Raw genomic sequence first — 25,170 nt, forward strand, 5'->3', positions numbered from 1 at the left:
AGCCAAATAAACAAATAAACAACACCAACGCAAACAGAAACAAGGAGAACTGTAAAAAACCAGACAGCATAAAAATCACAGAAAAATCCCATTCAAATAGAAACAACTCTCCTAATAGCCCCAGTTCTCATGTTCACCAAAGTCTAGATTTTATTGACTGAGGTGGAGCATGCTATTGTTTGACATACTTGCTACGCTTTCTGCAGAAGGGTTTTATTCAGTTTATAAATGTAAACTTAAAATTAAGTATGCAAATACTCCCTTCCACAAAGCTCAGAAATTATAATGTAAAATATTTAATATTTAAATGACATATTTAATATTGGTTGATGGCTATCTAGGAAAGCTCATTTGATTAAAAATAATTAGATTGAGGTTGGGACCCCTATGCAAGGAAGAGTTAGGAAAAGAATTGAAGGAGCTGAAGGCAGGACAACCACATAGGAAGACCAACAGTTACAACTAACCTGGACCCTTGGGAGCTCCCGGAGACAAAGCCACCAACCAAAGAGCATACACAGATAGGTCCAAGGCCCCTGGCACATACGTAGCGTAGGCCTGACTTGTCTGGTCTCAGTGGGAGAGGGTGTGACTAATCCTATAGAGACTTGATGCCCTAGGGAAGGGGGATTCCTAGGGAGATGAAGGGGTGCACCCTCTCAGAGGCTAAAAGGACGGGGAGGGGAGGGGGGAAGAATTCTGGGAGGGGAACTGGGAGAGGGCAACATTTGGGATGTAAAGAAATAAAATGATTAATTAAAAAAGACCAAAAACAGGGCCAGAGAGATGGCTCAGTGGTTAAGAGCACTGACTGCTCTTCCAGAGTTCCTGAGTTCAATTCCCAGCAACCACATGGTGACTCACAACCATCTGAAATAAAGTCCGATACCCTCTTCTGGTGTGTCTAAAGACAGCTACAGTGCATCCATATACATTAAATAAATAAGTCTTTAAAAAAGAGACCAAAACAAGAACAAGAACAACAGCAACCCAAAGAAACCCCCAAACAACACTATCTTACTATTTCATTACTGATTATTCTCTAATTCTGGGGAAAATTATTTATTGTATGTTCAAGGTTCAAAGTTCATTTCCTAGACATTTTGAAAAAAAAAGTATATGAGACTAACGTCCATCTCATCATTAACTTACATGAAAGCAAATCTATTACAGGGTTGAAATGTTATTCCAGGCATACATGCTCATGGTGTCATTTATAGCTCAAAGAAACGCAAAGAGGTGTTCAGATGCAGCTTTAGATGCTAACTGTGTAAATCAGCTGTGGGAGACACTTGAACGCATGATTTGTGGATCACCTGGTGCCATAGCAGGGCGTTACTCAGAATCTGAGGTGGGGTGGGTCCTCTTTACACACTTCTACCCTCTCCATTAGTTTAAGGATAAAGTGTCATCTGATACGTTTTACCTTAAAATTCTTCGATAATTTTAATTAAGAGTACTTTTCAAAGTTCTCTGTTAGACATGGTGCTTCTGCCCTGCTCCCCTTGTTTCCCCAGGGGCTGAAGTATCAATGAAGACCTGAGTACCATTTCTTTCTCTTCTTCATTTCTGGAAATTCTTCTTTCCATAGTTATCTGTGTTCTTACTTTCCATGTAATCACAAGTTCTTTCTAGAAAGAAATTGGTTTACGGCATCCTATAGACCTCGTACTAGTGCTTGTCAAACAATGCACAAAGGGATGTCAGGCTTTTATTAAAATGTATTGTTTGAGTTCTATTTTCTACATAATTATAAGCATTAATGAAATTGCAATTTAATAACAAAAAGCTTTGATGTATATAGTTCTTACCAAGGGATTTCCAAATTTTTGTTTTTAATAATTATTCTGGTTGTTTCTGAGAGCATTTCTACATTAAAAATTTTTATGGATAGCAACACAAATTATTTATTAGGGGTAATAATCTCAAAAGATACAAAGATTCAGCACCAATTAAAAGCTAGTTTCACAATGGAAATGTTATTTCCTCTATTAATTATAACATAGACAGTATAATGTAGGAATGATGAAAATATTTTAAATGATTATATTAAAATTCTCTTAAATATAACAAAGTTACTCATAAATCCTTTTGATCCCCCTTTTCCTCTCAGGAAGGATTAGTTATATTATAATTGGCTTTCCCATCTATTTTGCTAAATTTTTGGGTCAGTTTTTATTAAAGGCTACTTTATAATATTTTGAGGTTAGCAATGTGTTTTCCTTGACGTGTTTCTGAGTACAGCGAGCTTATTAGAGGACTTGGCAGCTTTTACTTTTTTCTCTCTCCTGTGCTAAAAGTCCTATTTTGCTTTCATAGCAGAATTGTGCAAACATAATATCATTAAAGGATTTCTCAGCGGGAGTAACTAATGAGTGTCTAATGAAATTAGATCGCGTACTTACTGTAATATCTTTATGATTTTGGGGGGTGTTGGATTTTAAATTTTATGATATCGAAGTTGGGAGAAACTCTGCAGGGATTTTTTTTTCAGGAGTTCTTCAGTGCTGGGGTCTGCCTGCCTCTTCAGGTATGCAGCCTGCGTTTGGATATTCACGTTGGCCTTTCATTTAGAATTGTTCATTTCTAGAGGTCGCTCCCTTTTAAACATTTCATTTACGTTAGTCCATTTTGTATTTTAAAGGAAGCTGTTTGGACTCTTGTCGTTCCTACCAGCCATTTATAAAGCCAGCGGTAAACCTCCTTACTTTTCCATGTCCAGTCATGACTAACCTCTTGACCTCGGGTTTGAGTGCCCAAAATCACCATCCAATGCCATCGTTCCAGCCTGGTGAGTGGCCTAGACCTCTGCTCTCCATACCATCCCCATATTTCTGCTCTAATTAAGGTCACGTGACCTGAGCTTGGCGAGTATCTCAGATCTCTACCCGACCACATTGTCCTCACGTTCCCAGACCTAGCTTTGGGTAGCACGGTTTGTACACTAGACAATTTGTCCCATTCACACGATTTCCTGATCACCACTGAGTCGGAGTGAGCTCATTTCATCAATCACAATTCAACATGAGTATCTTGACAGCCAACTCCTCATACTTAACTTGAAATAGACCAAGGTTGAACAACAGCAAAAGAGGGTCAGACTTCCACTTGACAGTGTCAGGCTCCAATCTCATCTCAGATATACCACCAATGACAGAAGTCTGTGTGGATATCCCCCCACCCCCACCCTCTGCACCTCCTACCTTTCCTCTTATGGCTCCTCCCTCCTTCTGCTAATCTCTGTACCTCCAGGACAGCGGTTCGCAACCTGTGACAACCAGAGACAACCAGAAAACACATATTTCTAACGGTTTTAGGAACCCCCACCTGCAAATTCATTTTCATTGTTATTTTGTAACTGTAATTTTGCTACCGAGCAGGGTTTCAGTTCCCACACCATCAGAATACATGTTTTCTGATGGTTATATGCCCAGGTTGAGAAACACTGCTCCAGGGTGTCTCAATCTTACTTTCATTTGACTCAAAGCGTTAAGACTGTGAAGGAGACAGTGAAGGTAGAGGTAGGTGCTAGGCTTTATCCCTGGTTTTGGCAGAAGTCGTCTCTAAGTCCTCGGTACAGAGGTAGGATCTGAAAGGGTAGGAAAGGAACAGACCACTCAACAATGGCAAACAGACAGCATTGCGGGGGAAACACGTTTCACAAAGGGGAGAAACGGGCAGTTAGTTTTGGAATTGAAATACATGGGGATGAGGTTGCTGCTGACACCTCTGGGTCTTCTGAGACGCAATTAGGGTTTTGTCAGAAAGATAGAGGGGGGAATGTATTGCAGAAGAGGCTGTTTACCGAGACCTGGGAAGAACTTGGTCTCTCTCTCTCTCTCTCTCTCTCTCTCTCTCTCTCTCTCTCTCTCTCTCTCTCTCAATCTGACCTCTGGGAGTTGTTGCAGGTACTAAATAGGGGGTTTCTTTTATTAATGTATTCATATCCTTAAAATATTTTATGACTGTATAATCATTAGGCAAAGTGGATTTCCTTCAGACTTTTTTGTTTATGCACATCATGGGCTTTACTCATACCCTTGGCCCCCTTCCCTCCTCTCGGGCTTCTTCCTCCTCCCAGGAACCAACCCTGTTGCTCTCATGTCTTATTTACACGCGATCTTAATACCTAGGCTTTTTTGTATGACAGAAACCACCCGATATTTTTTTTTTCTGAGTCTGGCTTATTTTGTTTGACGCGATGCTCTACAGTTCTGTACATGTCTTTTTGGCAAATGACATGATTTCATTGTTCTTTCCAGCTGAACAGAACGCCACTGTGTATTTAAACAGCACTTTTATTTTTCATTGATTCTCTTTTTCTATTGGATATATTTCTTTATTTACATTTCAAATGTTATTCCCTTTCCCAGTTTCCTGTCCATAAGCCCCCTACCCCTTCTCCCTTCCCCATAAGGGTGCTCCCCCAACTCATTCCCCCTCCCCCCGGCATTCCCCTGGGGGTCCAACCTTGGCAGGACCAAGGGCTTCCCCTTCCACTGGTGCTCTTACTAGGCTATTCATTGCTACCTATGAGGTTGGAGCCCAGGGTCAGTCCATGTATAGTCTTTGGGTAGTGGCTTAGTCCCTGGAGGCTCTAAACAGCACTCTTTAATCCACTCACTTTTAGATGCATATCAGGTGATCCCATAACGATTGTGGATAGTGCTGCAGACAGCACAGATGACCAGGTATCTCTGTGGTACACTGATGTACAGTCATTGGCCACATACTCAGGACTGGTATAGCTGCATCATAAGGAAATGTTACGGGGTTGGGGATTTAGCTCAGTGGTAGAACGCTTGCCTAGCAAGCGCAAGGCTCTGGGTTCGGTCCCCAGCTCCGAAAAAAAGAAAAAAAGAGAAAGAAACAAACAAATAAGGAAATGTTACTTTGAATGTTTTTGAGGAAACAAACACTTATTTTACAATTTCCCCTCAATTTATGGTTTATTATGAGGGTTTAACTCAGCTTTACCTTTTACATAGGTAAAGGGCTTCTAATGCCTGTGCAACCAACTGGGAGAAAATTTGATGCCACTTTGGTTCCTGGCTTCTTTGAGTGTATGGCTGGATGTTGGTGTTATCATTTCCCAACAGAGCCCCAGGTGGTATGTTTTTTTTGTTAATGAACTGTGAACAATTCTTTTGATTGAAGTTCTACCGAATGGAAACCAGTGTTAGGGAAATCTTATAATTTATCTATTATTCAGATTTTATCACGTCTACACTTGTCCACACGGTAGAAGAAATTGGAAAATATTCTGGAAACTCTTGATTTCTTTCTGCTATTGACTACTAAGACTTTTTAAACACAAATATGACTGTACTCAGCCTGGTCAGTGGTGTCTTTTTTTTTTTTTTATTTATACCATCCATAGTTTTTCAGGCTTTATGAGTGCTCTGATATTTGGTAATCTGATGAGCATAAGCATGCATTACAGATGTCAGTACACGCAGAAGAACACTCTACGTGAATTCGTACTGTGCCTCTCGTGGTAAGAATGAGCCAGGTTGTACTTCAGATCCAGCAGGAGGTATTTTGGAACTCCTCTTGGGGACGTGTTGTTTCACTGTTATCATTTTTATCCCGATGAACATTGTAAAATGTTAACATTAAAACTCATAAAGGGGAATAATAGAGTTTTGTTGAGATTTTGCTTGGAGGACCTTCAGAAACATTTAAAACTACTTATCTTGCGGCTAGTTCCTGTGCCGTGTAGGTGAAGCCTGAAAACCAGGAAGGAGACCAAGAGAAGGTCATCATAGATAACGAGGAGGGATGAGGCGTAGGCAAAAGGATGTGTAGGTCGCGAAAGAAGAAAAGAGACTGAGGAAAGGAAACTACAAGAAGAAACATGGAGTCCCAGGGGTGTAAGGGAGAGGGAGGGGAATCATTGAGACATACTTTGTTCAGTGTCATGATATCTAACATCTTATGAGCTAGTTTAAGGAATTTTAATATTTTTATTTGCCTTTTATTTTGGAGAGGAGTACTTATAGTTCTTCAGTCAACCATGTGCTTTTATATTAAAAATCTCTTTAGTTCTCAGGTTTTACTATTGTTTCATAGCTTTTAATAGAACAATTTATATGGCAAGTGCATACATTTCTCTATGCCAGGTAGTGTCTTAAATATATTAGAAAAATCAAGTCATTGGTGTTCTGATTAAAAGGTATAAAGATGTATATACTGATGATTTGAATGACTCATTTAATGCTAACGTGTTCTTGGTTATACAATACTCTAAGTACTAATAATGTTTTCACTAAAACATGTTGAAAAGCATAACACAGCACTGATACTGACTATAATTCAACACAACATTTTTAGAGAGCAAAAATTATCATTTATCTATAAATCTGTCAGTTTATTTGCTGAATCATCTAAATTCCAGTCATTCACCTGCCTGTCAACATATTTATAATAAGATCAACAATTTAGAACAACCAACTTTTTTTTATATTAATGGTTTCACCAACAATCAGCCTTTTACTTCAAAAGAGGTTTAATAGTTTACAGTATTTGAGTATCTGAAAGAACACATGGCTTTCATAGAATAATAGGTGTGGTGAGATATTATTTAGGAACAAAAGTATTTGTCGTAGAATCTGTAGTCACAAAACCAAAACCTTATATTTTTTTATGTCCTTTACTTTTCTCCCAAACTAACGTAGGATAAATGATAATTTTTATGCTATAATATTCAAATATGAGTTTTTCAGGAAATATACTTTTCCCCCTTAAATTCCAAGAGAAAGTAATTTCATGGTTATATCTGTTTCCTTTCTGGTGCTGTGAAACAATACGCTGACAAGGCCACCTATAGGAAAAAGAGGTTACGTTAGCTCATGGTTACAGACCATCATGGTGGGAAAGCCAAGACAGGAGGAGCTTAAAGTGATTTGTCACATCACGTGCGTAGTCAAGAGAAAAGACCGTGCATGCAAGTGTTGTTAGCTTTCTCTTTTGAATCTAGTTCAGGACCCCAAGTCCAGAGAGTGGCGTTGCCACGGTGATAGGGCCTTTCTACATCAGGTAATGTAATTAAGATAATTCCTCAAAAACATGTTCAGAGGCTCTTTTTTAGGAGATTCTGAACTGGCAAGTTGACAGTCAAAACCAACCATCACAACTCTACTTCTTGTCAACTTGATATACAAGCAAATCACTTTAAAGACTACTTCCTACCCTTTTCCCCAAAGTATTAGATTTATCTCATAATGTAAAATACAGTCAAACTTTAATGCTCCATTGACTTAAGAAAACTCTAGTACTTTTTAAGTCCAATATCTTAACCTCCAGCTCCTGTAAAATTAAAAAAACAAAAAACAAGCTAGGCACTTCCAGTAATAACGGCACAGGGTAAACATTCTGTCTCTGTTTTCCATTTGCTGTGCTAAACACCATGACTCTACTGGCTAGTTTTGTATCAACTTGACACAAGTTAGAGTCATCTGAAAGGAGGAACCTCAGTTGGGAAAATGCCTCCATAAGATCCCTCTGTAGGGCATTTTCTTAATTAGTGATTCATGGGGAAGGGCCCAGCCTATTGTGTATGGTGCGATCTCTGGGCTGGTTCTGGGTCCTATGAGAAAGCAGGTTGAGCAAGCCATGATGAGTAAGCCAGTAAGCAGCATCCCTCCATCTTCTCTGTGTCAGATCCTGTCCCCAGGTTCTAACCCTGCTTGAGTTCCTGTCCTGATTTCTTTCAGCGGATGCAGAGACCATGTAGGGATGTTATTTACTGGACTCATCTTTATGGCTTGCTCATCTTGCTTTTATTATACAACCCAGGACCTTCAGGGTGAACTGCTCACAGTGGACTGAGCAAGACGACATTAAGCATTAATCAGGAAAATATTCCACGGAGTTGGCTATAGGACAGTAGAAGCACTTTCTCAATTGCTGTTTCCCCTTCCCAGATAATTCTAATTTGTGTCGAGTTGACAAAAAACCTAACCAGCACACACTCCTATTCCAAAAGCATAAATCAGGTAGAAACAAACCCAAAATACAGCAGAGCAAACAGCTTTTAACACATCTCTGTGCTCAACATCTTGGGTTGTTGGTGTAAACATTTGGGTTCTGAAAGGCTCAGGAAGTCCTACTCCTGCTGGTGTGGGGGTGGGGCCTTCCTGGGCCATTGACAGGATGGCTTGAGAGGAGGTGAAGAGTTGGCTAGGAAGGAGTGAGTCAGGTGTGGTGGTCAGGGGAATCTTGCAGCTCTGACTGACTAGCAATCAAGTTACCTCTTAACATAGGCTCCACAGATCAAAGACAGGCCAATGATTATCCAAGAGCTACAGATCATATCACTTCGTCTCTGGACATGTATTTGATTTTTCATTGCAGTCTGGGGTTACGAGTTCAGTTACAATTAGAGAGTACACATGGAACAGATTTTATTTTTATTATCAGCCCTGTAGCTCCGATTCAGAGAATCTAAAGAATGTCTACACCAAAGCAAACACATTTATTATGTGATAGCCTGCTTTTGGCCTGGCAATGCTTGCAAATTTTGAAGTGCTCCAGACAAACAGAATACCTAACTCTCTTTACTATGTCGTTTCACCCTCTATGCTAAAAGGTAAGAAAACATTACTTTTGCCAATCTATCTTATTTACTGAGTTCTGTCCCGTATACCTTATATAACCCCACTATCTTTAAATTACATTTTCAGAGTGTTCTAAGTATATTGCAAAGGGAAGTCTTGAATATGTTACTAATTCTCCTGGCCAGTAAGAGTTTGTCAATTGTCTCTGTTTACCATGCACCAATTATACCGTTTAGATTTATTTAGGGGTGGATATCCCAAGAAGATTCCTGGAGTCATGGCCTCATTTAGGAATTCCTAGCTTCCCAGTCTCTAGCGCATAAGGAAGACTTTCAAGTAGGGCCAGATAAAGTTATTTCCCTAAAGGCTAAAGGGATAGTAAGTTTAGAACTTTCCAGAAAAAAGACTCAGACATTATTTTCTCTGGAAAAGACATAAAATGAATCACAGTGCAGAAAGTGCCCAAGAAGGCAACAGGCACAGACCAAAACTTAAAAGTGAGAGACAAGAGTGACAGCCATAGCAGCATTCGGCTCAGCTTTGCTGGAACTTTGTCTAACAGCTGTGCTGGCTTCCCAACGTTTGCTGTTTCAGTGGACATGGCTGCCACACGCCTGCGTCTTTGCCACTTGTCAGTTAACGTCTTAGTCTTAGTCTGACTCCACTCTACTCTTGCAGTCCTTGCTGGTGGATATCCCACAGCCCTGGCATTTCCAATATCCTGCATTCCTCCTCGCAATTAAGGTTTCTCCTTCCCAGCTCTACTCAATGACCTCTGAGCATATGTGTAATTTGTCCTCTGCACTGGGCTTGTCTGGAATTTTTATCCATGCCCAAGCAAACGAGTCTATTATCTTTAAATTCAACTTCATTGAAGTTCTCAGGACATGGGCAGAATGAAGACAGATTCTTAGCTAAAATGTTACGTGAATGCCCCTTACCCCAGATCCTAAGAAAGTGCTTGTCCCCCTCTTCCACCTGTGAGACAGCCTCCATTTTCTTCTCTCAGAATTCATTTCTTCCATAGTCTTGTCGGAGCGGCCCACTAAATTCTTCTTGTGCAATTCAAAAAAAAAATTTTTTTTTAAACGCAAAGTTCCAAATTTTTAAATTCAAATTCAAATTTTTAAAGTTCACAAAATGCTTTTAATGGGTGAGAACCACATGGTCGGGATTGTCCCAGCACTAGCCACACTTTTTAGTACCAGTTTCTATCTTAGTTATTTTAGTTATGGTCATAAAATATCCTGACAGATGCAATTTAAGGAAGGAAGAATAGATTATTTTTTTTTTCTGGATCACAGCTCAGGAGTACAGTTGATCAAATCAGGGAAGCTAATTGGGCAGGTGGAGGTTTGAGGTCACGTGCATCTCTAGCCCGCAGTCACATGTATCTACAATCAGGAAGTATAGTATAAATGCGTGTTTAGCTTCTTTCCTTTACTTATATGCTCCAGGATCCTAGTCAGAGAATAGAGCCACTCACAGTGGGCAGGTCTTTGGAACTTCAGGGAATGTGATAAAAATGACCTGCCACAGGTTTGTCCAGACGCCCATTCTCTGGGTGATTCTAGAGCAGTGGTTCTCAAGCTGTGGGTGGGGACTCCTCTAGGGTTGTCGAATGACCCTTTCACAGGGATTGCATATCAGATACTCTGGGTATCAGATATTTGTATTATAATTCATAACAGTAGGAAAATTAAAGTTATGAAGTAGCAATGAAAATAGCTTTATGGTTGGGAGACTCCACAACGTGAAGGACTGTGTTAAAGGGTCGAAGCATTAGGACGGTTGAGAAACACTGTTCTAGAGTTCATCAAGTTAACGGCACGATCACATTGCCACCACTTCTACCGAAACAAACAAGAGATAGATTGGTGGAGGAGACAGTCTTGAATTCAAGTCCAGGCATGAGGAAATGAGGGAGAGAACTTATGTCTTATGGAAAAGCATCTTCAGATTTCTTAAGGGGAAATGGTCGCAGGAGTTTTCAATGTGACAGTGGATGGAGAACCCTCTGATTGGAGAAGGTCCTCACTCTATAAGTTCTCAGAATGATGGAGACTAGCTCATTTTTTTTTTTTCATTTGAAAATCCCCAGGTCCAATCGTCTATGTCTCTAACAACATATAACTTTTGAAGTGAAAAACAATGATAGGCAAAGGGAGAGGCAAGTATATGTCTGTGTGTGTGTGTGTATTTGTGTGTGTGTGTGTGTGTGTGTGTGTGTGTGTGTACATCGGGTGACATCTTCATAAAGTAAAGCTCCTTTCACAAAGTCATTTCTAGAGAACGCAATGAGTAGTCCATTTAAGCTGTTATTTCATTGAGGCTTGAAATCCAGATTTCTGGGGGTGGGTAGGAAGATTAAGGAAGGGGTGAGGGGTGAGGTAGTAGGAGGTAGTAGAGAGTACATGACCTAAAGTGTTCTTGGCATTACTAAATGAAAACCTGTTATTACTGGTGCTTAATAATGGTGCCAACGAGCTGGATATCCCACTAAAAGGGAACCCCAAATCTCTAGATTTCATGTGAAATGTTTCTTTTTAAATACTAGTAACTTTGTGTTATAACTGGTAACATTAAAAACATCTAGGTTTCACTATTGATTTGTATCTGGTCTTACCATATCTTAGGGCAGTTTAGCACTCTGGACTTTCCAATAATGATACTTCTGAGTTTTGCTTAAATAAAAAAATGTGAAGAAACCCAGTTGGAAGCTGGTGCAGAGACCTACATACCGCCAAACAGTGAATAGAGCTTGAGGAATCTGTGGAAGAGGTGGGGAAGGATTGAGGGAGTCATAGAGGTCAAGGACATCACAAGAAAACCTACAGAATCAACTAACCTGGGCCGATAGGGCGCACCAACCAGACAGCATGAATGTGGCAGATCTAGGTCCTCTGCCCATGTATAGCAGTTGTCAAATGGGACTCCTGCTAAAGTGGGAGCAGGGGCTGTCTCTGAGTACATTACCTGCCTGTGGATTTCTTTCCACTAACTAGGCTGCTTGTCTAGCCTCAGTGGAAGAGGATATACCTAGTCTTGCTGAGGCTTGATATGCTGGGGTTAGTTGATGTCTAGGGAGACTTCCCCTTTTCTGTGGAGAAGGGGGAGAGGGGTGTATAGGAGGAAGGGGAGGAGACAGGGAGGGACTGGAAGGAGAGGAGAGAGGGGAAGCTGCAATCAGGACATGAAGTGAATAAACAACTTAGTTAATTAAAAAAAAAGTGAAGAAACCAGAATCAAGAAATGCAGAAAAACTTAAAATCGGAATGTTGTTAAACAAATGAGTGTTCTGAAAGAGGAATAAAATGTTTCAAAACGTGTTCCAAGTAGCATTGTTCACGAAGACCTGGCACTGATGTTCAGGTTATCCAACGGGAATAGGTGATGAATTCCAGCATTGGTGACCTGTCATTTGCACATAACATAGAAGGTGACTTCATGCAGATCATGTGTATTAACTTTAGTTTGGGAACCCTTGTGCACTTTAATGGAATGCCAATGATCAAAGAGAATGCCCTGAACTATGTGAAGAGAATAAATATTGTCAAAGAATGAAGATTATCAAAGAGCAAACTGCCAATTATGTACCCAAGAACCCATTAAATAATGTCTGTTTTATTTAGGGCTATTATTGCTGTGATGAAACACCATTATAAAAGCAACTTGGGGGCGGGGGAGGGTTTTATCTGACTTATGCTTCTAAATCCCTGTTGGTCAGCTGTGGAGAATGCTGTTCATTGGTTTGCTCCTCATGGCTTGCTCAGTCTGCTCTCTTATAGAACCCAGGGCCACAAGCCCAGAGATGACCCTACCCAAAATGGACTGGCCTCTCCTTCATCAATCTCTAATTAAGATAATGCTCTATAGGCTTGCCCTCAGCAGGATCTTATGGAGGCAATTTTTCAACAGAGGCTTCCTCCTCTCCAGGGACACTAGCTTGTGTCAAGTTGACATAAAACAAGCCAGCACAATGTCTTTATTTACACATTCGAGAACCCGCTGTATTTGCATTTAGGGAAATCTTTATGTTGCTTGTAGATAAGTGAGTACAAGTTCTTCAACTTTTTCGGTTTCTATATGTGTATTTGTCTTAGCTAGGGTTTTATTGCTGTGAACAGATACCATGACCAATGCAAGTCTTATAAAGGACAACATTTAATTGGGGCTGGCTTACAGGTTCAGAGGTTCAATCCATTATCATCAAGGCGGGAGCATGGCATCATCCAAGCAGCCATGGTGCAAGAGGAGCTGAGAGGTACTACCATGCCTGGACCTAAATTTAGCTGGGTGGAATCTTGACCCAAGGTCATTTCTCCCTTAATTAGCCACTTTGCCTCAAGATCTCCATACTAAGATCCAGGTCAGTAATTTGTATTTCCCAGCCTCAAGATCAGGATCAAAGGTGAGCCTTCCAATTCATTCCAGATATGGTCAAGTTGACAACCAGGAATAGCCACTACAGTTTTGCTCCAAATTCTTCAATAATTTTAGTGTTGCTAGAATGAAACTAAGAACACTTAGATTATTCAAGTTTGGCTAGTTACAATTAATAAAAATAAAATTTGCTCATTTTTGAGGCACCCTCTAGGTGGTTGGCCATATCAAGATGAGGTTGACTGTGCCTTTTCCAGTCGCTAGCTGTCAGAAATTCACTGAAGTGGATGATGAATATCAAGTTCCTACTTTCGATGGAAATACAGACTCATAGAAGTAGCAGTTTATAGTCTGGATGAAAAGTAAAGAGTCATGTGGTCTGAATCAGTGGTGGGAATCACAAACAAGGTTTTCTCATGAAACAACTCATCGTGGTTAATGGCAGAGTGTGCCTGCTGTTGAGTAAGGGGTGTTCTTGTTGTGGATCAAGAATTGAAGAGAGGAAGAGCAAGCATGTCAGTTTGGATTGACTATTCTCAACTTTGTTATTGTAAAAGAAGGAGAGAAGAGTATTCCTGGACTGACAGATACCTTGGTGATTGGAACCCAAAAGTGCTAGCAGACTCTTAAAGCTTTATAAAGCTCCAGAGAAGAGGATGTCTACCAGTATGTTATCAGAGTGTCCTTAAACAATGTAGACAACAAGCCCAAGACCAAAGTATGCAGGATCAGTGGCTGGTCCACATGGCCTGTAGCATGAATACCAATGTATTGCTATGAAAACACACACACACACACACACACACACACACACACACACACACAGAGAGAGAGAGAGAGAGAGAGAGAGAGAGAGAGAGAGAGAGAGAGAGAGAGGGAGGAGGAAGAAGAAGCAGAAGCAGAAGCAGAAGCAGAAGCAGCAGCAGCAGCAGCAGAAGAAGAAGAAGAAGAGGAAGAAGAAGAAGAAGAAGAAGAAGAAGAAGAAGAGGAAGAAGAAGAAGAAGAAGAAGAAGAAGAAGAAGAAGAAGAAGAAGAAGAAGAAGAAGAAGAAGAAGAAGAAGCAGCAGCAGCAGCAGCAGAAGCAGCTGCAGAAGAATGATCTAAACATTTGTCCAAGAGAATGAAGGACATCAGAATAAAACTCTGGGAACATATTGCTGAGAGATGTGTGCTGCCCTCACTGAGAACTTCTACTTCTGTGTTTGAATGCAGTCAAAAATAAGAGTAACAAATAAATAATCAGACCTTGAAAAAAGAGAAAAATATGTGTGGTGGTTTGAATGAAAATGGCCTCCATAGGCACATAAGGAGTGGCACCATTAGTAGATGAGGCTTTGTTGGAGGAAGTGCATCACTTGGGTAGAGGGCTTTGATGTTTGCTCAGTCCAGGCCCAGTGTCATTTTCTCTTCTTGCTACCTACATATCTGGATGTAGAATTCTCAGCTACTTTTCCAGTGTCATGTTTGTCTACATGCCACCATGCTTCCTGCCGTGATGACAATGGACTACATCTCTGAACTGTAAGCCAGCCAACAAATAAATGTTTTCTTTTGTAGGACTGACTGTGGTCATAATGTCTCCCCACAGCAATAGAAACTCTAAAACAATAGCATTCACACTTAATAGTAAAATATTAACAGAATGCGTTTAAGGTATTTGAAAAGTTGATTTTACTACTATAAATAAAATCTTGTATTTAAAAACTTCTTCAGAATATTATTCCTTTTAGTTCCTAGCATCTATTTTGACGTTGATAAGGAATCTTCTAGCTTCTTTTTATCTCTAGAAATAGAATACATGAGAGAATTTTTCCTATTTTTTTTCTAGAAAAAGGCACCAAATGAGCTTCTAGGCATTCAATATTGAGTTTCATTTATACATCTTTCTTTGATAAAATACAATTATTAAATTGAAAATATCCAAATCATATGAATTGCAAATTTTTTGTCAAGCATAGTAGATTTGGTGTCGGCTTATGTTAGCAATTTACTTGCACTTAGAGTCACTGAAAATAATGATTAGCTTCTGTAATTTGAGGTGATTTTCACGAGAAGATTAAAAACGGAATTATTTCCATAGTGGTTAATTCTGGCATTAACTTACTTTAGGCATTTTAATTTCATAAGCCAAGTAAATTGAAACTAAACAGGGATAATCAGAAATTACTGAAACAGCAGTTGAAGGACATGGAAAGCTGTAAACCAGGGTGTATTATGTTACAAACAGCATTAAAACTTTACTTTCTCTATTTTATTGGCGTTGGTAACTGGGAAGTAGATGATAGGCTGTTTTATTTAGGGTTATCATCATTGCAAAAGGTCATGCTAGGTCTCTGTGTATTTGTGTGCTATTTTAAAGGCACCACGTACTTTTCTATTGGTAACATCTGGTTCCACATCATTGACTTGAAATTGTACAGATTTATTTGTATTAGCTCCACAAAGCAGCACGAACATGTCGCTTAGTAAGTCTGTAGCTGTCCTCACTGGAAAGAAGATCTTCTAAGGAGACACTAATGTCCCACCCCCTTGGGCTGTAGTACAGCTAGAACAAAAGAGCTCAAGAAATTGGAACTTCTCCAGGAGTCTCATGCTGGGAGAAAGAGAAAGTTGAGGTTCTTCCTTATACAGCGAGGAGGCTTATCTCCCCACACAGTTCTCATAACTTGCTAGATCATCTTGTAGGCGAAACAGGTTGAGACAATGTTGATGAGTGGAGCTACCTTGACGAGGACTGCGTAACTGTGTTTTTTTTCCCTTCTATTTAAACCTAAACTCAGTGTCAGGAATTGGAAGCCTTCCTTGGGTGGGGAGTGGCCATTTAATGTCTTTGTTCTTCTCTGTGATGTGGCGTATAAGTCAGTCTTTGTCCATCTGTTTGTCTGCCTGTCTCTGTTTTTCTGTCTTTGTCTAATGACAAATCATTCTTTGTCAGCATTCACTGGCTAATGGAGGACAAGTGGCCAAGCCTAGGGTATCAAGACTGCCAAGGCCTGATCTCTGCCACTAACAATGTTGGTAACAAGTAGAGTGCTCAAGTGTTGAGGAAATGCCTTTAATTCCAAGGTTAATCATTTTTCAAGTGATGTGGCAGGTTTATTCATGGTGGGAAAGATGACCATGCAGTAAAGAGCCCTTAATGCTCTTCTATAGGACCTGGGTTCCATTTCCAGCATCCATAGGGCAGAGAAAACATTTTCTATAAAATTATATGTAAAAACTTCCCCAATATAGGAACTCCACAGAAAGACTGACAGAGTCAACTAACCTGGACCCTTGGGGACTCTCAGAGACCAATCAAAGAGCATACATTGACTGGACCTAGGCCCCCACACATATGTAGCAGATAAGGAGGTTAGTCTTTATGTGGGTCCCCCAACAACTGGAGCAGTAGCTGTCCCTAAAAACTGTTGCCTGTTGGTGGATCCTGTTCCCCTATCTGGTCTGCTTTGTCTGGTCTGGTCTCAGTGGGAGAGGATGTGCCTAGCCTCGCAGAGACTTGATTTGCCAGGGTGAGGGAATACCCAAGGGGCCTCCATCCTTTCAGAGGAGAAGGGACTGGGGCATAGGAAGAAGAACTGTGTGAAGGGGGGAACTGGGAGGAGAGAGGCAGTGATTGGGGTGTAAAGTGAATAAAAAAATGAATTAATGGAAAAGAGAGAAAATGCTATACCATGGAATCAGGTCACTGGTAGTTTTTAATTACTGCATATGCTTAAATGCTTAGATTCATTTTTTAAAATCTGTTTTGTTGTGTTACTACGAGTGAGTACATATACAGCAGTCATGAATTTGTTTCTCAATAAAATATGAATATATAACTTAAAGAAATAACAAAAATCTTCCCCAGATCTTGAGAAACACATTCCCCTACAAAGTCATACTGGTTAATTTTTTTTGTCAAGTCAGCATAAGCCAGGGCCACCTGGGAGAAGACCTTAACTTAGAATGTATCCCAATCAGATCAGCCTATAGGCAAACCCATGGGGCATTTTTCTTCACTAATGATCAGTGTGGAAGGGTTTTGTCGGCTGTGGTAGCGTCACCCCTGGGCACATACCCTGGACTATGATGCCCAGAGAAGGGGGATGCTAGAGAGGTGAGGCAGGGGAGGGTGGGTGGGTGTGGGAGCACCCTCTTAGAGGCAAAGGGGAGGGGGAAAGGATGGGAAGCTCACGGAGGGGGGACTGGGTAGGGGAACAACTTTTGAAATGTAAACAAATAAAACAATCAATAGTAATACAAAAGAAAGCAGAATGTGCAAACAAGCCATTAAGCAGCATTCCTCCATGGTCTCTGAGTCAGTTCCTGCCTCCAGGTTACTGTATTGAGTTCCTTCCGTGACTTCCTTTCATGATTGACATGAGGGCAGAGCAAACCTTTGCCTTTGCAGATTGCTTTTGGTCATGATGTTTCATTACAACAACAGGAAGTAAACCAAGATGAGGGTGATACGTACTCATGAAGCTATTGATGGAAAATCTGTTGGAAATTAAGTTGGGGCTGGGAAAGCAATGTTATAGGAAGCTTGTTTCTACCCTTTATATTTCTTTATATAAAATTGCCACAACAAGACATGCATTCACAGTCTACATTCAATTTTGATTTATGTCTATAACCTTAACGAAACAATCCAGGAGTGTAGAAAGGGATTATGTATGGAGGAAAAGGGAGGATTCAAGAGAAGAAGATGGTAAGAAACAGATAGGTGCTATGGAGGGCAATCGAGGAAAATGGGAGTGAGATAAAAGAAGAGGGGGTGAGAGGTTAACACACACAGATGGGGGGGTGGGGGAAAGGAAGCAGCAGCAGCAGAAGAAGAAGGAGGAGGAGGAGGAGGAGAGGGAGAAGGAGGAGAGGGAAAAGGAGGAGGAAGAGGAGGAGGAGGAGAAGAAGAAGCAAAAGAAGCAGAAGAAGCAGAAGAAGCAGAAGAAGCAGAGGAAGAGGAAGAAGCAGAAGCAGAAGTAGAAGCAGAAGAAGCAGAAGAAACAGAAGAAGCAGAAGCAGAAGCAGAGGAAGAAGAAGAAGAAGAAGAAGAAGAAGAAGAAGAAGAAGAAGAAGAAGAAGAAGAAGAAGAAGCAGAAGAAGCAGAAGAAGCAGAAGAAGCAGAAGAAGCAGAAGCAGAAGTAGAAGCAGAAGAAGCAGAAGAAACAGAAGAAGCAGAAGCAGAAGCAGAGGAAGAAGAAGAAGAAGAAGAAGAAGAAGAAGAAGAAGAAGAAGAAGAAGAAGCAGAAGAAGCAGAAGAAGCAGAAGAAGCAGAAGAGGAAGAAGAAATGGAATCAGAAGCGGAAGAGGAAGAAGAAGAAGATGAAGAGAAGAGAAAGAGGAAGAGGAAGCAGCAGCAGCAGCAGAAGAAGTAGAAGAAGAAGCAGAAGAAGCAGAAGCAGAAACAAATTGTTAACACTAAAGATGTTTGAAAAAGTAATAGGGAAATGTTGTTTATCAACTAACAGTAAAACACATTGGCAGGGACACCCTTATATTACATATCAAAACCCCAAGTGGTAGACTCTTTCTTCCTGCTGAGGTGTGGGCCCTTCCTTATAAATGTGCTTTAATTTTCTCTTTGTAATTTCCATTCTTTTGTGTTATATCAGTCTGTTTGTAATTATGGATTTATCAGGTGGCTAAAGAAATTAACATAAATGTAATTAAGTAGCAACAAATCTGGTTTAGGGAAATTTCCCCTTAAAGTGTCTAGGAAAAAGAAAAAAAGTAAAGAAAAAATTTAAAAAGTTGACTAAAGAGGCTTGTCTATGAAAAGCCATGAGTAATCCAGGATGTAAAAGTGTAAAAATGTGTTGATCCCTAAGACGAGGAGTATTTTTTCCCCATTCCTTTACACGTGAAAACTTACCTTTTTAAAGATTCAAGTTCCTTTGATTGTCAGCGGAATAGAGAAACACTAATGATTCCACAGTCAATCAAACTTAATGTTATTTCTGGACTCCCGATTTTCGCTTAAGCTGTCGGAAAAGATTTCATTGTGATGCAAAGTTGAAATGCAAGGCTACGTGTGTATAGAAGATTGCCTTTCACATGCCAGGAAAGTTTTAAAGGAGTCCTCAGCCTGAGTCTCTCGGATTAGAACATGGGTCTGTCTCAAGTAGAGGATGTTGAAGTGACTGATTGGTATGTCAAAAAGTACTGTATCAGTTGGGTGCAAAAATCAATAACTGTCAAGAACTTACAGATGAGATACAAGAGAAATGTCTGTTTCTGTTGATCCACAATGGGAACAGGGAATTAAAAAAAAATGAAATAACCTAATAGGAGTACTGTGAGAAAAGTCAATCATAATTCTTCCATATATCTTATTGGCAACCCCAAAGCTGTAAAGGAGTGAAGAACAGGGGGTACCCTAACAATGGAAATCTGTAGTCTGCACGTGGCTTTAATGATTTATAAGAACTGACTTGGTAACAGTGGCAAATAGAGAATCGAATGCAAATGCATGCATTCTATGCAAATTATGAGGGGATGAAACAGATCAGATTTCCCGTCTCTGTGGCTAGTCTTTTGCAGGTATTATGTGAGCCTTTAAGGGGTGAAAACAGCCTGTTTGTAAAATGATTAATTATGCAGTCCTAAATTCTAATTAACTCAAGTTCTTGCATTTCATCTAGGCATGGCTAAGATAAGGAACTTGAATAACTTATTGTTTGAAGAGAAGCTATGGCACAAAAAGTCAGCACCTACATTTTATAAATGAAAAATTATCGCACACTCATGCATGCACACACTCTCATGCATACACCATCTAGATGCATTTAAAATGTGGCATATATTTTTAAGAAATGAGGAAATGAAGTAGTTGCAGATTTACTACTAAGTCATTTTAAAGAATTATGGAGGTAAAAATGTTTACCTCATCTTGCTTTGGACATAAAATGATACACACAAATACATTAATTCAGACTATATTACAAAAAATCACCATAAATTTAGGAAACCCTTCTCAGCTAGAACTCTCTGTAGGGAGTGTCAAGAGAGCACTGACTTAGTATTTCCCAAGGTCAAATCAATTTGAACTGATAACCCCGATAGTCTTGTACCTTACCTTATATCAATTCCCTGTCATTATAGAAATCACTTAGATTCAAAAATCTATCACATCCTGTTTTAGTCAGGGTTCCTATTCCTGCATAAACATCATGACCAGGAAGCAAGTTGTGCAGGAAAGGGTTTACTCAGCTTACACTTCCACATTGCTGCTCATCACCAAAGGAAGTCAGGACTGGAACTTAAATAGGTCAGGAGGCAGGAGCTGATGCAGAGGCCATGAAGGGATGTTACTTACTGGCTTACTTCACCTGCCTTGCTCAGCTTGCTTTCTTATAGAACCCAACATTACCAGCAAAGGGATGGCACCATCCACAATGGGCCCACCCACCCTTGATCACTAATTGAGAAAATGCCTTACAGCTGGATCTTATGGAGGCGTTTCCTCAAGGAAGGCTCCTTTCTCTGTGATAACTCAAGTTGACACACAAAACCAGTCAGTACACATCCTAAAATAAATTGATAAGGAAAACGGGATACTTTATAGTTTGATGAAATTGGGGAGAAAATAATTCCTGGTTTCTTTCTACCTTTATATAGTTACAATTTTACACTCCCCACACATATGAGAAAGAATATGTAAATTTTAGCTTAAATAGAAATATATTTTCAGTTTTTGCTCTGGCAAACACCTGAGGGCCATTCCTTCCCTTGCTCCACTTTGGGATTCCTGAGGAAATTTGGTTCTCTGGGAACCACTGTTTCAATAGTCCCATAGAAAAAGGAAAGGACACATGTGTTTCTTTTTAGACTATTTCCTCATCTAAAGAGGCTGCTACACTGCTAGTTACTGACACAAAATTACAACCTGTGTGTTTCCTTATCAGAATCGGTAGCTTCACAGGGGGTTCAAAAGAACCCTAAAGGCAGAAATTCAAATGACTCCGAAAGAAACCAAATATCTCAAAAGGTATTTGGGACCCAAGTGTAGCATTGAGTCTGTGGCACTGTGTGGAAAGGTTATGAATATTTAGGAACTGGAGCCTTTCTAGGAAGTACATCACTATAGGTGGGATTTCAATATTAGAGCCCTGCCCTACTTCCCATTCCTTTTCTCTTCTTGCTGGATGTGGATTGAATGTGAACAGTCAGTTCGCTGTCTTGACATCATACCTTCCTTGCCTGCTACACATTTCATAACTTCTTCCCCTCTGGAACTATAAGCTAAAATATACCATTTTCCCTCTATGATGCTTAAAAAAATCTATTTATTGATTCTTTGTGAGTTTTACATTATGTACCCTAATCCCACTCATCTCCCCCGTCCCTTCATATCTGGGACCTCTGCCCTTGCAACCTTCCCCGTTAGCCCCCAAAACAAACAAACCAAAACCAAAACAAACCACCATCAAACAAAAAACCCCCAAAATAAAACACATCTTGTCACAGAAGCTGTAGTGTGTCACGGTGTACCCTTTTGCCTATACATTTTTATTTGCAAATGTTCGTTGCAATGAGTCATTAGTCTTGCTTGAGGCATCTGGCTTCTGTTACTCTATCAATACTGGATTCTCACTCGGACTCCTCTCAGATATCCTGTTGTCATGGAGGTCCTGTAGCTTTGGATCTGCACGACCAGCCCCTTCACATGCTCCAGCAGTTCATCAATGGTGTAGATGTTGTAGTGGGTCAACTAAAAGCCTTGGATCTGTGCCTGGGTAGTAGCTGAGTTGGTCAGCCTGCCAGCTCTCTTGTACCCGCACCACCAGCTTTCTATCACTGCCCTGAGTAGCTCACCCAATGTGCAGGCAGAAAGGGGTAGGGCCATCTCTCCTGCCCTCCTGCCCTCCTGCCCTCCTGCCCTCCTGCCCTCCTGCCCTCCTGCCCTCCTGCCCTCCTGCCCTCCTGCCCTCCTGCCCTCCTGCCCTCCTGCCCTCCTGCTCTCCCTCGGGGCTAACTCACCTGCACCCCTGTCAGCAGGGCCAGCTCTACTGTCTGTGCTGCCCAGGTGAGGTGTAGGATCTCCTCTCCAGAGGTCCGCAGCTGGTGAAAGGCAGGGACAGCGCTCCAGCTCTCATAACCTCGGGACCAGCTATCCCTCCTACCACAGGTGACAAGGTGTGGCTGCCAGAGGGCAGGCCATCTCTCCTGCACCCACACCACTTCAAGGCAGATGCGAGGTGGGGCAGGCTCTCCCATACTCACAATGTCAGGGTCAGCTCATCTGCGGTTTTGCCACTAGAGCCAGCTCTCTACTGTGCTACGCAGGTGTGCAGGAGCCACTCTCCCAAGTGCCATAACCAGTGAGAGGCGGGGCCAGGAATGCACAACTTAGACATCAGCACGGTCCCTGGCACCATCATGGCATTTGGTTGTCATATAAGCCATGGACATGGACACCCGTGCTGATGCATGGCCACAGACTTAGATATGATTCTCAGTGGCAGGATTGGCAGGGACTTCACCGTGCCCTCAAGTGGCAGGGCAGGCTATGCACGTCGGGTTATTTCTCTTCCTTGTGTCTCCCATCAGGTTATTTTCGCTCACCCCCCTTGCATCTCCATTTCTGCTTCTCTTCACAGTGCTCAAACCCTCTTTCGCTCCTATCTCTCCACCACATACTTGTACTTCCTGGCGGCTTCTGCTGCAGGAAGGCCATGCAGTGGGTGGGGCTCCTCTGCCCACCTGCACATGCGTGGTGGTGAGTGGGCCTCATGGAATACGGATTTTTTTTTTAAAGTTTGCTTGTATGACTCTCTGAATTCCCTTGTTGTATATTGTATTTTTATCTTTTCATATTTAATTTTATTAGCTTGGACCTTCTCTTTCCATCTTTTGGCTAATTTGTCTAAGAGTTTATACTCTTGTATTTTCTCAAAGAACCAAGTCTTTCTTTCATTGATTCTTTACAATTTTTGTTGTTGTTGTGGCTTCTATTTCATTGGTTTCAGCTCTGACTTTGGTTACTTTGTCCCACTCACTTTTTTGAGTATTATTCCTTCTCTTTGCCTTAGAGTTTTCAGGTGTGCTATTAAGTTACTAATCCAAGTATCCACATTTGTTTGGTATACACATTTTCTGCAGTGGTCTTGTCTCTGAAAGACACTGCTTTCCTTTGAGTTTCACAGTTTCAGGTGTTAGTTACATTGTCTTTCTCATTCAGTTGTAAAAATGTTTCACTTTTCTTCTTGGTTTCTGGTTTGACCCAATTTTCACGCAGTAGTGAGTTGCCCAGTTTCCACGAGATTGTGTACTTTCTGCTTCTTCTATTGTTACCAACATCCAGCTTTAATTCTACAGTGATCAGCTCCGATTCATGGCATTAGTTCTGTTTTCTTGTATCTGTTGAGATGTCCTTTGGTTCCTAATATTTGGTTAACTTTGGTAAAATCTCCAGGAGCTACTGAAAAGACAGCATGTTTTTTTAGTGTTTGAGTGGAATATCCTATAGATGTCTGCTAGGTCCATTTGATTTATGATGTTATTTTATTGTAGCATTTTTTTGTTTAATTTTTACCTGATTAACCCATCTATTGGTGAGGGTTAGGTGTTGAAGTAACCCACTATCACCGTGTGAGGGTCAATATATGATTTTAGTTGTAGTAGTGTTTATTTTACAAACTTTGGTGGTCTTTTGTTCAGTACATAAATGCTTGGAATAGTAATGTCCTCTTGGTGAATTTTTTCCTTGGATGAACATTTCGTGTCCTTCACTATCTCTTCTCATTAGTTTTGGTTCAGTCTGTTTTTTTTTTTTCTTCCTGATATTAATATGGCTATACCTGCTTGCTCGTTGGGTCTCTTTACTTGGAATATCTTTTTAAGTCCGCTTACCTTGAGGGGATGTCTATTTTTGAATGTGATTTGTATTTCTTGGATGCAGCAGAAATATGGTTTTTGTTTTGTAATCTAATCTGTTAGTTTGTGTCTATTCACTGAGAAATAAAATCATTGATGTTGAGAGTTATCAGCGAGCAGTGTTTATCCATTCTTGTTTTGCTGTTATTGTATATCCCCCCATCTCCTTTGACTTATTTTTCTTGAATTATTTATTCCTTGTGTCCTCTCGCATGTGGTTAACCTCTTCGCATTAAAGTTTCCTTCTAGAGCCTTCCGCAGCTGGCCTGATAGGCAGAAATTGCTTAAATTTGATTTTTATCACAGAATGTTTTTCTTTCTCCACCAATTGTGGTTGGTAGTTGGCTGGGTACAGTAGCTAGGGTTGACATCTGTGATCTCTTGGAGTTTGTAGATCATCCTTGCAGGCCCCTCTGCAAGTTTATTTATAGTTATGGTTTATTTATAGTGGGCCTGCCATTATGTGACTTGGTCATTTTCCCCTCACTATCCTTTCTTTGTTCTGTACTTCTAATGTCTTGATTATAGTCTGTTGTGGAGATTTCTTTTCTGATTCTGTTTTCTATTCTCTACGCTTTTTGTACCTTGGTAGGCAGCTGTTTTCTTTAGATAGGGGAATTTTTCTTCTCTGATTTTGTTATAAATATTTTCTGGGGCTTTGACCTGGTTTCTTCTCCTTTTTCTCTAACTATTATTCTTAGGTTTGCTTTTTTCATAGTGTCCCAGATTATTGTGCCTGATTTTTTTTGTAAGATTTAACATTTTCTTTAACTGAGATATATCCATTTTTTCCTACATTGTCTTCAAGACCTGAAATGATCTCTTTCACATCTTATAATCTCTTGGTGAGGCTTACCTCTGAGGCTTCCATTGCCATCCTAAAGTGTTCCCTTCTAGTTTTTTTTTTTTGGCCCAATTGGTAAGATATAATTGCCCACCTAAACATACAAAGCCCAGTACCATCCATCCCTTAAGAACATTGATAATAACCTGTAAATCCACAGAACAGAATCTTAACATCACCTGCCATGGCTTCTCCCCTCTCCCTCCTGTCTCCTCCTCCTTTCTGTTCCAGTCTCCTCCTCTTCCTTCAAACTTCTCTCCCGCCTATCCTTCCTTCTCCTCCAATGACAGTCCAGCTTCTATCCTGTACCTGTCCCTCACCTGTACTTTACAAATTCAATGGGGAGAAGGTTCTGGTGAAGTCACCTGAGTCCTGATTAAGTGACTAGGTAGCTGTCCTTGAGGCAGCAGACTTAGCATCAAAATACAGATAACTCCAGGGCAAACCACAACATTTCCTCCTTTCTGTCCATTTAAAAGGCCTTTTCACTTATATATAAATTGAGTACAATTATTACCATTCTAC

The 25,170-nt window shown here is 40.6% G+C and overlaps 1 long non-coding RNA gene across 1 annotated transcript in view; it reads left to right on the forward strand.

Moving 5' to 3' along the window:
* The window catches only part of LOC120093828 (uncharacterized), a 57,911-nt gene that overhangs the window by 5,472 nt on the left and 27,269 nt on the right, over positions 1-25,170 (forward strand). Inside the window, exon 2 of the long non-coding RNA XR_005487579.2 lies at positions 2,645-2,791. This is a non-coding gene — a long non-coding RNA (uncharacterized LOC120093828). The remainder of the gene's footprint in view (positions 1-2,644; positions 2,792-25,170) is intronic.

This window comes from Rattus norvegicus, chromosome 7, assembly GCF_036323735.1.
Source record: "Rattus norvegicus strain BN/NHsdMcwi chromosome 7, GRCr8, whole genome shotgun sequence".
Taxonomy (NCBI): domain Eukaryota; kingdom Metazoa; phylum Chordata; class Mammalia; order Rodentia; family Muridae; genus Rattus; species Rattus norvegicus.